The sequence below is a fragment of the Lissotriton vulgaris genome, chromosome 4_1 (assembly GCF_964263255.1).
Source record: "Lissotriton vulgaris chromosome 4_1, aLisVul1.2, whole genome shotgun sequence".
Taxonomy (NCBI): Eukaryota; Metazoa; Chordata; class Amphibia; order Caudata; family Salamandridae; genus Lissotriton; species Lissotriton vulgaris.
In genome coordinates, this window is record NC_141691.1 from 1,197,258,938 (window position 1) to 1,197,276,845 (window position 17,908).

The window sequence follows — 17,908 nt, forward strand, 5'->3', positions numbered from 1 at the left end:
ATCTGCTGTAAATGTCAAAAATGCAAAAAGAAGTACACTGTAAATAAGAGAGGGTTGAAAAGGAACATTGATGAATTAGAATTGGAAGAATTGAGGAATGAGATATACAAAAAGGTAAAGAATCACCACTCGCATAGAGAAGCCGAAAGAAAAATCAACAATACGTTTGTTGAGATAGAAATGAATGATATGGAAGAATGAAAGTTGGCATCTGTTTCCTTTGTAGTGATGATAGTAAATATCATCAAAGAGGGGATTGATGGAGCAAGGATTCGCACGTAAAGCGACTTGCTCACATTCATGAACCTCGCCTAACGTATAATCATATTAATCCAACTGTCCGTCTTATATTTAGCATTTTCCCCAACACGCGGGCGTTCCCGAGAGGCTTGCCTGTGTGTCTTTTCATCCTCACAATGCTTGCACTAAGGAAATGGCTGCTTCGCTGAAATTCAGTCTGCGCATGCGTCGGTCATACCCATGTGATGTGACGCACTCGCATTCTGGAGGGAATCTGTTGCTCATGCACACTGTTGCAAACATGGCCGCTTGTCTCTTACCACGCTCTATGCTTGCAACTGCTGCTTTAGCCTATCTGACTTTTCGCACTAAACTTTAATGCTATAGATGTTATAAAGTAAGGGGTGTGTAAAATGTTATCACGGTATACAGTGTGATCATTTTTTATGTGTGATTCTAATTTGTTCTCGCTTACTTTTCATGTATCGCGTCTCTGGGGGCTGGGATGTACATGACCTACGCCATGTTGAGGCTCCTCTGAGTATTGCCATGTGACCTGGGAGAAACTCTACTGCGCAGAAGCTGAAACAAGCCAGCTGGCTCCTGAAGCCCGATGCGCATGAGAACCCAGCACAAGACGATGAAATTCCACCTTGAACCTCAGAGACATTGTTGCTATACCCTGTACACTCGTATTTTCTACTGTATTCCTATGGATGGGAACGTGAACCCAAGGGGCGGATAAGCAAATTTCAATATTTATGATGGGAACGTTGAATTCTAGGAGGTGACAATGACCGAATCACCTCTCCTGACCAATCATAATGTACGAAACTGTCACTTGCAACATTGGTGGGTGGTCTAAGGGTCCCCAAACAGTATAATTGCCCTAGTGTAGCTTAGGAAAATTGTCCGACTTGTCCGAGTAGCAGACCTGTCACTGACCCTACGAACTCTATAGGTGCTCAATCTAGAGTGCTGCGGAGCACTCTGTCCATACTTTCCACAAACTCCTAGGGGTGGAAATAGTCTTAAGTGCTGGCGAAGCACTTTGCTGGGAAATTCGAAAACCCAATCGGGGTTACTGGCGGATTACTTGCAGAGAGGGGTAACGCAGGCGTTGCATCCGAAGCTGTGGGTGTTGGTCGTACCTTGGTGAGCCCAGTCCTGACCCAAACCTGAGGGGTATCCTGTCCTGACTGCCCGTGAGCTGTACCTGCTCGCATTCTGGCATTCCTTTTCTGAGGGTCCTTGTCCCCGTCCTTCCAAACTGACCCGTGGCCAGGGTTAGTCCTCATTCCTAATTAGGTAAATATTGCTGTGGGTTTGCGTCTTTCACTCACTTACTCTCCTTTTCCTTAATAAAGCGCTCTTGCCTGTGATATTGCCCTATCACCTTGAAATGCAAATTATATGCAATTATTTATTAGAATTGTTCCACTTCTCTCCCCACCTGTAGGAGATTATCAAAACTGTCATATTTTATTAGTGTGTTCCCGTTTTTCCCTTTTCCCTTAGCATGGTTGCAGTGAACTTAGTAAGAATAGCATGAGTAGCTTAGTCTAAATATACATTCTAGGTCCCTCATTTTAGTTTAAGCTTGTGTTGAATAGCGTGTTCCCTAAATACTCATATCTCATAGTATTCCCATATACTCAAATGGTCCTTGCCCTAATCCATAGCTATATTTTGGTTGTGATCTTAATGCTTGATGTGTTATTTTGTATTTTGATTATCTTGGCATATTCACTTTGAAATCTTTAGATAAACTTTCAAACCCATCAGGTGTCTGTGGTTATTTTACAGATTACAGTGTGGACAATGCATTTTGGTTTATAAAGTATATTCTTTCCTAGGAAACCTCTCACCTGTCCACTGCTAGCTCCTGATCCGTCAGGAGTAATGTGCCTGTGGTAAGTCAGGTACATGAATAGTAAGTGGTGTAAGAGTCACCCCCCGAATTGCTCATAGTGGCGTGCAAGAAATCACCCGGTTCACGCAAAACTCAGTCTTGGTCTCTCGCGTCAGGGCCCAGTGCGCGGGGAAAATTGGTAAACTTGCGACCCAGGTGACCTGCGCGCTCTATCACTAGTGCCTTCTTTTGAGGGGTAGTTAGGTGTGATAGTTTGGATGGGTTTACTTCCAATTGTGGGGGGGGCTGTCCTGGGGGGTGGGAACCGAGAGTAGTTGGGGGTGCTCAGGTTGTTTTGGGGGGGTTGCACTTGTTTGGAGTGGGAGGGAGGGGCAGTACGCTGTTGGCAAAAGCGCATGGTCGATGACTTTTATTGTTCTGTCTATGTGTGCAAGGGGACATGGCTAGTACGGGGGCTCTGAAATGTGTGACCTGGAATGTGCGGGGTCTCCCGACTATGGTGCGTAGACACAAGGTTCAAGCGTATCTAAAGCGTAGGGGTGTGCATATAGCTTTCCTACAAGAGACGCATCTCAACAAGCAGGAGGGAAGTGCGCTGCAAAGAAGGCGGAGGGGGCAACTGTTTAGCACGACATATTCGGCCTTTGCGAGAGGGACGTTGATCTGGATACGGGCGGGGGTCCCTTTCCAGGTCACCAAGACAATGGTGGACCCGGAGGGCAGGTTTGTAGCGGTGGAGGGGAGATTGAGGGGCCGGGTGGTATCTCTGCAGCGTGTACGCCCCCAATGTGGATTTGCCCGCTTTTCTAACGACACTCTCGGGCAAACTGGCGAGTTATCTGGCAGGGCCGATGCTCATGTGGGGGGATTTCAACTCGGTGGTGGATGTCGAATTGGATAGATCTTATCCCCCGCTGCGCGCATCCCCAGCACACAGGGTAGTGAAACGTAGACTGGAATGGCAGGAGAGTTGGGCCCTGGGGGACGCCTGGAGGACACTACACCCCACCACTAGGGACTATTCCTTTCACTCACATTTACATGACCTGCATGTTAGATTAGATGCGTTTCTGTGCTCATCACATATGCTCTCCACAGTGGGTAGTGCGGAGTATTTGGCTCGCACGATGTCGGACCACAACCCTTTGTTGTTGTCCCTGAACTGGATGGTGGAAGTTAACTGTGTACCAACATGGCGACTGCAACCGGACACCTTAGATGACTTGCTCTTCAGGGAGGCCTTGGGGGAGCGAATAGCGCGCTACTTTGAGGAAAACAGTGGCTCCGCCTCCACTAGGGCTGTGGAGTGGGACGCGTTTAAGGTGGTGGTCAGGGGGCACTGTATTGGGAACACTGCAGGGGCTCGTAAAACTTTGCTAGATGATCTTGAGAAGGCAGAGAAACGGTTGAGGGAGAAGGAGAGGGAACGCCCGAATCACCCCGAGCTTCAGGAGGGGCTTAGTGGAGCCAGGGAAGCACTAGCGGTGGAATTGGAGCGGCTCCGTAGCTTCGACCATAAGGCGTATATGACAAAGGCGCATGCGGAAGGTGATAAGGCGGGGTCGATGCTGGCGTGGCTTGCCAATCCGATCAGACGGGGCGCGCCGATCATGGCGATTCAGGCGGAGGGGGAGGGGTTGTGCCACACCCAAGCCGGGATTCTGGATAGGTTCAGGACGTACTACGAGGGTTTGTATGAGAGCGGACAGACGGGCGGGGCGGATGAGCTGGGCACCTTTCTAGAAGGGTTACAGCTACCACAATTGGAGGACTCGGAAGCTGAGGAGTTGGGTCGGCCCCTTACGATCGGGGAGATAGGGAGTGCAGTGAAGCAGATGGCTAGGAACAAGACTCCGGGGCTAGACGGTCTCCCGATAGAGTTTTATAGTAAATATTTGGAGTACCTAGCTCCGCAACTGCAATTGGTGTATAATGAAGCGCAATCGCGAGGTAGGCTCCCGAGCTCCATGTGTGAGGCCCTTATGATCCCATTGTTAAAGCCTGGCACAGAGGGCGATGCCCTTTCTTCCTACCGTCCATTGTCCATGCTCACGACGGATTACAAGATCCTGAGCAAAATCCTGGCGAATAGATTACTGATCCATGTGACCGGTCTGATTCATAGGGATCAGTGCAGCTTTATCCCGACTCGTAATACTACCCACAATATCCGCAGGCTTACAAGGTTGATGGGGGCCCAGTGGCTGGACGCTAATACCCCATTCGTGCTCTCAATAGATATCGAGAAGGCCTTCGATAGTCTTGAGTGGGACTATCTGTACGAGGTGATGAGGCGTTTCGGGCTGGGGGACGGATATATCAACTGGACCAGAGTCCTGTATACGGAGGCCACTGCCAGGGTCAGGGTGGGTTCACTGATTTCGAAGCAATACCCCGTACAACGAGGTACTAGGCAGGGATGCTCCCACTCTCCCCTCTTGTTTGCTTTGGCAATGGAACCATTTGCAGCGGAAGCCAGGTCTGGCCGCCATTATACAGGACTGATGTACAGGGACAGGCCGCATGTCATCTCATTATATGCAGATGACCTACTGATGTTCTTGGCTGATGCGGAAGCAGAGTTACTGGGGGCGAGACGTCTGTTGGAGCAGTTTGGGCGAATGTCGGGCCTGAGGGTCAATTGGCCCAAATCTTGTCTATTCCCTCTGAAACAAGGAGAGCCGTGCCCTCTCACGGCGCAGGAACTCCGGTGGGAACCGCGTTGGCTGCATTATCTTGGCGTTTACATCTACCATACCCCAACGGATATGCTGGATGGCAATATTAACCGTTGTATTGCTGCCCTGAGAGGGTGTATGGACTTTTGGTCCACTCTTCCACTCTCACTGGCTGGTCGGGTCTCCCTACTTAAGATGGTGGCTCTGCCCAGGCTGTTGTACTACTTTAGGACTCTCCCGATATGGATACCGGGCTCTGTTTTCCGGCGCCTGAGATCATTGACCATAGCGTTTCTCTGGGGCACGGGCAGGCGGCGAATCGCGCTAGATACCCTCTTGCGGCCCAAAGATGAGGGAGGCATGCCGGTGCCCGATTTAGAAGGTTATTATCTGGCGGCTCAGCTACAGGCTTTCACTCAGGAAGTCGCGAGGGTATATCGAGGCCCGGAGCATTCTAGGGACGAGGGCACCCCGAGGCATGTGCTGGCGTACATCACGCTGCATCAGAGGCTCTTGGTTAGAGATTTAACGGTAGAGGAACAGACATTTCGACTCTGCTGGAATCGGGCGCGCAAACGAGCGGGGGTCCGCCTTATGTATGCTCCGGAAATTCCGCTGGGGATGGTTACAGCCCTCCCTCATGGAGGGGACTGGTCGCGATTGCTAGGCTGGGAAGAGGCTGGGGTTCAAATGCTGGGCGACTTATATGAGGATGGTGCGTTGCTTCCGTTTCAGGAATTGCAGGAGTGGTTCGATCTCCCGCGGGGTGATTACTTGTTACATGCGGCGGTAACAGGCGCCATGCAAGATCACTGGGGAGAGGGTTTGCAGGAACCGGCGACCTCCATGGCGTGCCAATATACGATGATGGCAGCCGGGACCTTTAAAGCGGTAACCTGCCTATACTCCAGGATGTTGTGGGAGGCCTTGCAGCCGCTCGCAGCTCTGAAGGTTAAATGGGAGTTGGACCTCCAAATGGAGATCCCTGATGCAACTTGGGGTCAGTTGCTACGACGGGCGCGGAAAAGCTCAAGGAACGCCAGGTTCCAGCTCATACACTTCTATATTATTCATCGGGCATACCTCACGCCTGGGAAAATACGGCAATACTTTGGGGTGGAACAGGCGGCCTGTCCCAGGTGTGACACAGTTGGGGCGGATCTGGATCACATGCTGTGGGACTGCCCTGCCTTGGGGAATTACTGGCAGGAAATCGGGAGGGCTCTGAATAATGCTACAGATAGGGACATACAGTACACCAAAGCAGTGGGGGTCCTGCATTGGTTTCCACACACGGCTAAAAACAAAAATACCGGTCGGTTTATAGACTTGGGGCTGATCCTTGCAAAGAGGGAGATAACGAGGAACTGGAAGTCGAGAGCGGGACCCACGTATAAACGGTGGTATGGTGAATGTCTGCGGTGGGCAGCGTGTGAAAGTACTTTGAGGTACCAGATGGCTAGGAGGACGGATGCTGAGAAGGCTATGGAGAGGGCAACGGCATGGGAAATGATGGTGCAGGTGCTCCGAGATGATAATGATGAGGCGGATGAGGAGGAGGAGGACTTGATGGCGGCTGACCCCACTACCACACCTAGGAACACACCTTAGTGAATGTATAGGACCTTCTTGCACACACCAGACCTTACTCTGACTGGGATTTTCACACAGCGCTGCCACGGGGGGAGGGGGGGAGTTCAGGACTGACGGGCGGTGGGGGGAGGGTGGTTGTTGGGGGTGGGGGAGGGGCAAAAACCACAAAAGCAGTCCACTTTTCTTGTAAATGTGATGTCGGACATTGAATTATGCAGCGAGGAATGGACTCAGCATGATGGCAGTTTAGTCTTCTTTCTGGAGATGTGCCGGAAATGATGGGAGGAGAGAATTGAGAATGTGTCTTCTTGCTATGTTTCCTAGCTGTGTCATGAAGTTACTGTCTGTACATTTATTTTGGTGCTGCAATAAAAACGATGTTACAAAAAAAATGTATCTCCTGTGTTAAATCACAAGACTATTGCCAGTCTTTAAAAAATGTTTATGCATTGTGTAAGTAATCATGTTCATCTCTGCATAGCTACATCTCAATGTGTCATCAGGCTAGAATTAAATTAAAAACCTTAAACATCACTTCATTACAAGAGCACCTTGAACTACTTTTGTGACTAAGTAAGAGCGGGAAACAAGCATTACAATGCAGTCATTACAATGCACTACCTTTACAATGCAGTCATTACAGCACAACATCCTTTACATCGCATGCCATTACAATGTTTTCTTTTTTTTTTTTTTTATACATTTTTTTATTGGCAAGCAGGTCAAGGTGATCAACAAATATATTTTTTACAAAACATATAATATAAAATAATGGTACAGATCAAAATACAAATAAAGTAACGCCAGACTCTTTGCATTACACATAAACCAAATGTGACCTTAAGACAGAATGAAAAGCAAATGGATAAATGATGTATAGTCCTAGATCAACAATGAAGAAATGGAAAAACACAGTTACATTCCCTAAGGCCTACTACTATTAGTGTCTTCTGTAATCATGTACTATTCTAAAAAGGTGCCCCAAGTTTTAACAAACTTCCCGGTTGCTTTTATTCCCCGGTTCTTTCCGATTGAGCCCTCCATAGTATAGATTTCATTAACTAACGCCCACCATTCCATTGTATGAGGAGGGTTCGGGGAGATCCAAGCTCTCGCAAGAACCAATCTAGCACTGGTCAAGAGAATGTTTAACAAATCTCTGTTGGTTGTGCTAGATGGATATATAGCGAGTAAAATTGAGGCTGCTGATAATGCAAAACTAATCACTTTTTGTTTATGTAAAATGTTTTCTATTACCGACCAATACCCTGTTAATACCGGACATATATAGATCATATGTCCAATATCTGCAGCCACCAGCCCACACTTAGGGCATTTAGTACGGTCACTGCTCAGATTGTTTTGTGCCCATTTGGAGATTCTCAGTGGTGTATAGTATAAGTGAGATATTGTTCTGTACGATTGGAGCATTAAACTGGATGAGTGAGTCACTTTATTAATGTTTACTAAAGCGGCTGTGATGTTCTGAGTTGTCACATTGAATCCTAATATGGAACTCCATTTTATCGCTAAACGAGGAACTTCATCCAGCTTGTTTTGGTTTAGACACTTATATCCCATACTAATTAATGATTTCCGATTTGCTGAATAAAAACAACTCCATAAGTCTGAGCTACTTATAGATATCAAGTTCATCTTACGAATTAAATAGTCCCTTATTTGAATATACTTAAAACGCATCATTTCCGGTAATTTAAACAAAAGTTTCAAAGTTTCAAATTGTAAGAGGCCACTTGAACCATATAAGTCTCCCAGTTTCAGAATGCCATATTTAGCCCAATCTCGTCCAGTATTATCACTAAAAATCCCTGGAAGTCCTGGATTACCCCAAAGTGACAGGTCAGTGTGAAAAAAAGAAGTCTCACAATTAATCATAATCATACTCTAAATACGTACTGCATCCCGTGCAGTCTTGAATTTTACGCGTTTAAAATAATTTGGGTCCTGCACTTTTGCCAGAAATTGTTTTGCCTCTCTGCCAAGCATGAATTGATGAAAAAAAAATTGATTATAACTAGTAAACAGACTACGAAGTCGGTTCAAAAAAGAAGCAAAAAAGTAGGCTCTAAAATCAGGGAAGTTAAGGCCCCCTTTTTCCAATGGTAATTTCAGAATTGCCATCGATCTTCGAGGCTTCTTATAGCCCCACAAAAAGCTATTAATAATGCTGTCCAACTTTAAAAAAAAAAATTATTAACGCGCAGTGTGATACAACGAAAAAGATATAAGAATTTAGGCAAGATATTCATTTTAATCAAATTCAATCTTCCCAACAGGTTAAGCGGAATGTTATGCCACTTTTTTAAAAGAGCTGCCACTTCTTTCAATAAAGGTTCATAATTTAATACGTTTATATCCGAGATCTTTGAAGAAATTTTGACCCCTAAATAAACCGCAGCCAGACAATATCCTGGAGCTTGAGGATTAGACTGGTAATTCATTATAACTTGCGTTGTATTCGTGTTAAGTTTATAACCTGCAATAGCCCCAAAGTTATTAGCTTCTTCTGAGATCCCTACCAGTTCATCTACCACATTGGTAGTGTAAATAGCTAAATCATCGGCATAAGCAGTGATTTTCAAAGTTTTGTCTTCATGATACATAGGTTTTATTTTAGCTTGCTCTTGAAGGGCATTAATAAACGGCTCCATGGAAAGAGCATAGAGTAGGGGTGATAAAGGGCAACCCTGCCGTGTCCCTCGTAAGATTGAAAATTTAGATGAAACAGCCCCTGCATAGCTAATCTTGGCATTAGGATCCTTATACAAAGCTTGTATACTTCTTAAGAAACGTCCTTTAAAGCCGTATTGTTTCATCACCCCCCATAAGTAATCCCACCCCACTCGGTCAAACGCCTTCTCTGCGTCTAAAAGTATCATACCGAGTGGGGTGTGATTAGTTGCTGCAACATCAAAGGCGGTAATAGCCATATTAACATGGGTAGTAGTGTCCCTCCCGGCTACAAAACCATGTTGTTGTTCATTTACCAACAATGGCATAAGTGGGGCCATGCGAAGAGCTAATATCTTGGAATACGCTTTAGCGTCAGCATTAATCAATGATATAGGACGGTAAGAACCGCATTCCGTAGGTGATTTATTTTTCTTAAGGAAGAACATAATTTTAGCTGTATTCCACGATTCTGGTACCTGCCCAGTGACACCAATTAAATTAATGACTAAACATAGAAGTGGTAAGATTTCATCTGCACAAATTTTATATAATTCAATGGGGAGAGTATCCTCACCAGCAGCCTTATTAGAGGGGAGAGAGGTAACAGCATAGTGCAGTTCCTTTAACGTGACTTGTTCCTCCAGCCCATTAACACATTCTTGATCTAGGTATTCGCGAACTGGGAGATTTTTATTAATATACATTTGTATCTGCATTTCCGTACAACTACCCTCTGGGGTGTATAGATTTTTGTAGTATGTTACAAACTGATCCATTATTTGTGCTGGCTGGGTATATGATATATTATTAGGGCCTTTAATGGATTTGACTAATGTTGTAGCTCGGTCATCTGCCACCTTGTAAGACAGTGCCATTCCTACCTTATCCCCACATTCATATTGTGGCAGTTTATATTTAAGCAGCTTTCGGCTATTATTTTCCCTTAAAGCACATTTTAGGGTCGAGCGTGCAGTCACTAATTTAGTTTCTAATTGTTCAATATCTTGCACCCCCAAAACACCAGCTCTCAGATTATCGGCTAATTGTTTTTCCAGTTGCAAAATACCATTTATTACAAACTTATCCTTTTTCCTTTGTTCTGCGTTATGTTTGTAAACGTACTGTTGCGCGAGCCCCCTAATAGAGGCTTTACAAGCATCCCAAACTGATAAAAGTGATGCACTATCTAAATTGATTTCAATAAATTCTTTAATATGCGCCTTCAGCGTTTTGGCCACAACTGCATCTGCCAATATATATCTAGGGAAGGTAAACAGTCTAACTTCCGGAGCCCTTTGTATTATGCTGAATGACAATAAAATTGGATTGTGGTCCGACGAGACCTTTGGAAAGATCTCCATACGTCCAACCTCAATAACCTCATCTGATGCCCACGCCAGGTCTATTCGTGAATACAGTTTGTGGGGTAAGGAGTAAAACGTATAGCCAGGTTGATCTGGATACAGGTTCCTCCATACATCTTTTACATTGTGTATCCGAGCTAGTTCTAATATCGCCGCCCGAGTTTTACGCATGCGTCTAAATAGACCTCTCTTAGTCACATCCTGTTCATAGTTTATCACACAAATATAATCCCCCATCATAATAAGTTCACCCTCCCACGAAAGCAATTCAATATTTAACCAATCAAAGATGCACGGTTCATCATTATTTGGCCCGTATATGGCACAAAAAACATATTTACGATTCTCAACCTGCATTTGAGTAATGGCCCACCAGCCTCCATTATCCGAAGCAGTTTTAATCACTATCCCCCATGGTTGCTTTTTTTTGAAGATTGCAACTCCCCTAATGGGAGCGTTAAAAGTAGTGCACACCACCACCTCGTATCCCAATTGACTCAGTATTTTCTTGTCTTTAAAGCAAATATGCGTTTCTGTTAACATAATTAAATGTGGATCATACATTTTAAGTTCCTCATACACCATACGCCTTTTGTTCTTATTATTCAAACCTGAAACATTCCAAGCTAAACACTTAAATTGCAACATTATAAATACTTAATAAAGCAAAACGTTCTGCACCTCTCATTAATTGCCATAACATTTCATGTCTACTGTTTCTTACGTTAATCACCTGAAACCTTGCCTTGTCCTTTTCTTCCCCCCCCCAGCCTCCCCCCACAGTCCCCCCATACCTGCCCCAGGGACAGCTGGTTCCCTCCCCCCCTGTACCTACCCAGAAGCCTCCCTCTATCTTCTGCTGCCGATGGAAAGGCAGCCTTTCAGAGAGGATTCCCCAGGAGCTCCATCCCTCCATGCTGATCTCAAATTCTCCTACCTCAATACCCATGAACCAAAAAAGTAACCAAAAATTCATCAAAAAGTAGCCTCCTTAGATGCCAAAATCAATAACTGCACATATGAAATTTCTAATTCCCTCCCCCTCATTTTCATTGTAACTCTTTGAGTCCATTTTTGAAAGAAATTGTTTAGCCTCTTTTACATCGTAGAAGTAATGACTATCAGCCTTATTCATGAAGCCGAAATCGGCTCGCAAAGGGCCAGATTCTGAGAATCTGGCCCTTTGCGAGTGCGATTTTTGCTTTTGGGATTCATCATCCCAAATGCAAAAATGGCTATTTGCTACATGGCATATTTGCGAGGAATTACATTTAAGGAATCTCTATTTGAGATTCCTTAAATGTAATTCATCATCCATTTTTCAATTGCGAAATCGCAATTTCGGGCCGCAATTTACCGCGAGGTCAAACCTCGTGGTAAATTGCGAAAACTCTGAAAAATGCATTTTTCTGAGTTGCACGTTACAGACACACATGTCCTTTGGACATGTGTGTGTGCAACACCGGTGTAAATATTCATTGCAGGGGTGCTACAGGGTGTCCTTTGGACACCCTGGCACCCTTGTAATCGCAATCTCATTTGCGATTAGCTAATTGCTAATCGCAAATAAGGAATGACTCCCCATGCATTCCTATGGGCCTTTTGGCCCATAGGAATGCATGGGGAGTTATTCCTTATTTGCGATTAGCAATTAGCTAATCGCAAATAAGGAATCAGTGGGAATCGCAATTAATATTGCGATTCCTACATGAATCCCGTTTTGCGAGTTTGTAATAGCGATTCCTTATGAATCGCTATTATAGACTCGCAAAACGGCCCGTTCATGAATCAGGCTGCATGTCCTGACTTTATTACTTTGAGGCGAGCAGGTTCTTGAAGAAATGCTGTGGCTCCACGTGATTTAAGGGGATCAATCAATTTACGTAAACCCCATCTCTTGTCCATAGTGATCTTGCGCAAATCAGATTTTACAAAAAAAGTTAAGTTATAATATGTCACGAGGGTACTAGGTTTAGCTTTTATTGAGACCGCTTGTCGCAACAAAAAGTTGCCGAAATAAATCATAAAGGGCCGCGGGTATTTACTCTCATGGGTTCTGGGAGTAATGGGAAGTCTATGTGCCCGTTGCAGTTGCGAGTCCCAGGCCCAATCGGATAAGTCCGGGAATGCCTTCTGAAATATTTTCACTATGTAGGCCCTTGCGACTGATCCTTACGAGCCTTCCGGAATCCCAAAAAGTCTCAAGTTCTGCCTCCTCTGCCGATTTTCCAGATCCTCCACCTTATTCTTCAGGACCTCAAATTTTTCGGTGTGTCGGTCTGTTGATGCCGTAGCAGTAGTTAAAGTTTCCTCAACCTCAGCAACCCTTTGCTGTAATTCCTCGACTTCTTTTGTTACCCCGCTCAATTTAATTGTGACTTCCTGCCGGCAACTGTGCATTTTATGATTATCTTCCCTTAGCTGTAGAAAGTTTTTTTGCACTTCTTGACAATGAGCCATTAATGTTCTTAGAATTAGATCCAGGGATGAAGTGTTAGCCGCATCTTGTAAGGGAGAAAAAGAACAATTGTATCCTGCCGGTACGTCCCTATGAGGGGATTTGAATACGGGAAGTTTATCCTTCTGCCTCATTGCTGTATCACCAATAGTACCATCCATAATGTTCTCAGTAAGTATTATATTCGCAGAAGCGAGGGGAGCAGCCGTAGCAGGTATTAGTGGATCCTGACCCGGGAATAGTAGAGCCACATTCTCTAGCAAAGTAGTATGCAGATTTTGCAAATTTTTGGGATTATGTTCAAGGCTTATCTCTGCAATAGAGTTGTTTCCGGAGAGAGTCGTTGATAAGTTTTTAGCCCCGCTTTTCTTAACTTGGATCCATTTGCTTAAAGGGCTCTGGTCTGTAATCAGTTTCCCTCCGCCCAAGGTCGAAATTAATGTGGGTAATAAAGCTGCGGGATTCATATTTCTCCCCCCTTTCTTAACTTTTATTTTAGTCTTTCCCCTTTTTTTGAAGGCGGAGGATTTACGACCCTTTAGATGAACAGAATTATAATCCATATCCTTGCCTGTGTCTTTTGCTCCCTCACAATCTCCTCCTTCAATAAATTCCTCATAACCCTCGTCATCAGAATTATCCCCAAGAAATGTCTCGATTTCAGTATCAACATTGCTACAACCAGATTTATCAGTTCTCTCTTTGATTTGCACATCACCTGTAGTCAGATCTGATATCAGTAGAGCTTGAGAAGGTTGTAGAGCAAGTTTAGTGGTAATGTCCGTGGTAGTTTCCATAGCCTGTACTTTGTCCCCATTGATTTAATTGGTTTCATTAAGCGCTGGCCGGTTTTCCATATGTACAAGACTACAGCTCCCCGTATCTGTCTTTTTAGCTGAGTTTGATTTAGTAGTGTCAGTAATTGTATCAGTAGACATTCCGCTACCTTCATAATTGCCTTTGTCTTTTGGTTCTTCTTCACCTTTATTTTTGGCACTCACTGCTATAGACCTAGCATTTGTTAGTGTAAGTGTAAACAGAGGTTGTTCAACTGTTTTTTGCTTTTCCGTTTGGCGTGGAGTCCTTGCTACCACTGCTGGCGAGATTGGTTTAAATATTGGTGAAATCGCCTCATCCCTTCCATCTTTCCGGGGAGTACCTCTATTAGCTCTGCCCCTAACGTGCTTGGGCGCCATCAATACAATTTTATGCTGATATTCCTAGTATCCTTTCCCTTTTTTTTCCCACACCAAGCACCAAGCAGTTGCCACAAGCCGACAAGCCGTCAAGCCTGAGGTAGTCCTGCGTCCTCACGGCCACCAAGTAGCAGATCCCTTGCCAAGAACCTGGCAATCTTAGCAAATCTCAGCAGAGAAAAAATAAATAATTATATATAGCAGGTGAGTGGACAGGCAAATCTGTACCTGCGCCTTTAAAGCACCCTTTTTTTTTGTATCTTTATATCATTTATAGTTTCGCAGTTGTAATTATAGTTATAGTCTCTCTGTGATATCCTTCAAATCAAGCAATTCAAAAATAGAAATATAATAATGCTCAGTAATTTGCAGAGAAATGTAAATATTACAAGCAGGCAAACAGGCTCAGTATCTTTATCTTTATCTTTGCGGTAGTCTTATTAACCTGATAAGCTTCTCAGGCTGTAACTTGGATCTGTAACCCCTCAGAGCCAAGCATGGAATGTACCTGTATTTTGAAAAAAAAAACCTGAAGCAAACGAACACTCAGCTCCCACGTTTCAATTCGATCCCCTGCTGTTGCCACTGCCGCTTTTTCCAACCAGCTCTTCGCCTTGGCTGCCAATGCAGCCGATGCAGTCCGTTCTCAGCTTCCAACTAGCAGTACACAGCTGCTGCCGTCGCCGCCCTCCGCTTTCCACCTTCCCGCGGTAACAATCGGATAAGACTCCAGAGCCCCGAACGAGCCCCAAATGAAAAGGCAAAGCCCAACTCAGCACCGTGCCGCGCCGCAGCCCCTGGCAGCAGGTAAACGGGGTTACCTTACAGCTTTATTCACTTAGTTATCTCTCCTCCATTTCTCTTCATTTGCTCTCTAGCAGAGGGACTTTGAGCCTTTTCAGGCACTTTGCACCTTACACGCCGCCGCCGCCGCCGCCGCCGTCTTGATGCAGCATTTCCGGGCCATAAATATCCAAACGTGTATCACCCTCTCAGCTTTTCGCTTTTCGCATCTCTCGAGTAGCAATCAGCTCACAGGTCACAGGTCAGCAGCTCCCATGAGTTTGTCCTCTACGTGGCGTCTTCACTCCGCCATCTTGCCTCCAGCTGACTCAGCCATTACAATGTTTTCTAAGGTAAGTATGGCAAACAGTAATGTTTACCCCTACACTATCCAACACTCACCCTACTGTTGCACTCACTGGAGTGGGAATAGTCATTTTTACCCCTACACTATCCAATACGTACCCTACTGTTGCACTCACTGGAGTGGTAAATGTAATTTTTACCCCTATTCTATCAAACACGTACCCTGCTGTTGCACTCACTGGAGTGGGAATCGTAATTTGAACCCCTACACTATCCAACACTTACACTACTGTTGCCCTAAAAGTATTATGCATTGTAATGGTATGCGTTGTAATGGCATGCCTTATAATGGAATGCGTTGTGATACTCAAAGACAGGAAGCATATTTAGAAAAGGTCTTTCTCCCACAACTGAGGTTAAGCAAATGGTCTCTTCGTCTCCATTGACAGCTAAAAAAGAACAAGGTGATATCTGAGAGTGGGTACGTACCCAGGTGGAATTGGTGAGTTTATAAAGCATAGGAATAGTTTTGCCTCTTCAAGAATTGTATTCATTTGCAAAGGATGTTATTGATTGCCCCACCTTCATTTTATTTTTGATCTTAAGTGGCGTCCTTGATTATAGTTTTGTGGGCATGGAGGTATGTAGGTTAAATGGTATTACACATTTCCCCTCACTGGGCTCATCTCTTAATTGACTAGGAAGCTTTGACTCCAGTGACCAAACACATTCGGGATCACCTACACAGTTGGTTGATCCCATTAACATTGGCAAAGGGAAAAAGATTCTTGTATCAAGAACCATTTATAATGACAACAGATGCCAGCAGTTGAATTGCATCAATAGGACAAAATTCAGTTTGAGGTTGTTGGTCCCAAAAATATCTGCAGTACACCCAGCCAGAGAATATTGTTGGTAGTTTGGTTGGCAGTTTAAAACCATGCAGACTGTCTGAAATGGTCAGCAGTGGTGATTCAGACAAAAAATATGGTAACCAAGGCCTGCCTGAACCAATAGTTCTGGACATGGCCCAGGACACCTAATCTTCTGATTGGCACTTTAACAATTTACAGACTGTCTAAAATGGTCAGCTGTGGTGACTCAGACAATATGGTGCCCAAGTCCTGTCTGAATCACTATCTCTTGACGGGGTCCAGAACTCTGAATCTTCTGATCTCTCAGATATTCTCTTGGCCTGAAATATTTATTTTGTCATTCAGAACAGTACACATGTGAGAGGTAGAATATTTGCAAGCAGATCATTTATGCCGAGCATTTCCTTCATTTTAGGAGTACTCTCTAAATCTCACTATGCTTCAACACATGAATCACTGACAAATTATCGATTTACCAAAATTCGGCCTACACAAATATCGTGTCTCAAATATCGATTACAAATACATCGACACCCTATATTTATTTATAAAAGTACTAAAACATCGATCAAACTATATCGATATACAAAAACATTGACTGCACAAATTTTGAACACACATATATCGAAACAAAAAATATTGACAGTTATAATTAAATATAGCACATTACAAAAACATCGATTACAAAAATATAGACAGCAAAAATATCAACATTATCTAAATATCGACTGCTCTAAATGAATCTAATTTTTTTAAAAACACACTACACATTAAAACAATTAAAATAAACGTATATACATACAAAACACTATTAAATAAATATATCTCTCTAAAACAATTATTAAAAATAACTACATCAATAAAAGCAATTTATACACACACATTTAATATATACACATTTTTAATTCAATATTATACATTTTTACAAACTATACTACTTTAACCCCTTCAGCGCTAATGACAAGGGTAACTCGTCATGGAGTTTCCATTGATTTCATTGAAGTGCCAGCAGAAGCATAGCATCCAAGTGGTTAATAAACTATTTATAAAATACTTACAAATACAAATACACTAATTCTCTGGATAAACATTTAACATACAACTAACTTTATTAATTAACTTAAATAAATTCAAACTAACCAATAGAAACACATTTCAAGGTATCTAACCAATCACAAACAAACACTAATTAAACATACCCTATATAAATAAGTGAAAATAATACTGTAAAACCAGCAGAAAATATTCAGCTTGAAGAAACACTGCACATTTTTCTACTACCTTAAAGATTCATCTGTTAACGAAAATACTACAAATCAACAAAAAGTAAGTAATCTTATGTTTCTGAATAAAATTTTCCATCAAATGTAACCTACTATTCATAGTCAAAACTTTAAAACTGCTTTTTCTCACTATCTCTACATATTTCCACAACACATTCAACTTTAAGAAACAGATGAACATTTTCTACAAAATTAAAACAACCAACTTAAAATGTAAGTATATTAAATGTCCATTTTAAACACTAAGGAAAAGCTAAATAAATAGCTAAAATGTTATAAGCATCTAAGAAACTCGTACTTAACTTGCTAAATTATTTTATTTAATAAACACATGTATATAAATACTAAACAAATTATTAATCATACAAATATTTATTTCAACAGATACCTTAAAAAGGAAAAGCAGCAATATATCAACAAAGGATCTACATTCAACAACTAAGAATTAACACTTGATAAGTATAGGAAACATGCACATGTACTATTATTTGTCTTTAAAAAATGCACAAGGTTAGTACTTGACTTTATGAAAAAATTATAGGTGTATTTTTTTAAACTGATATCT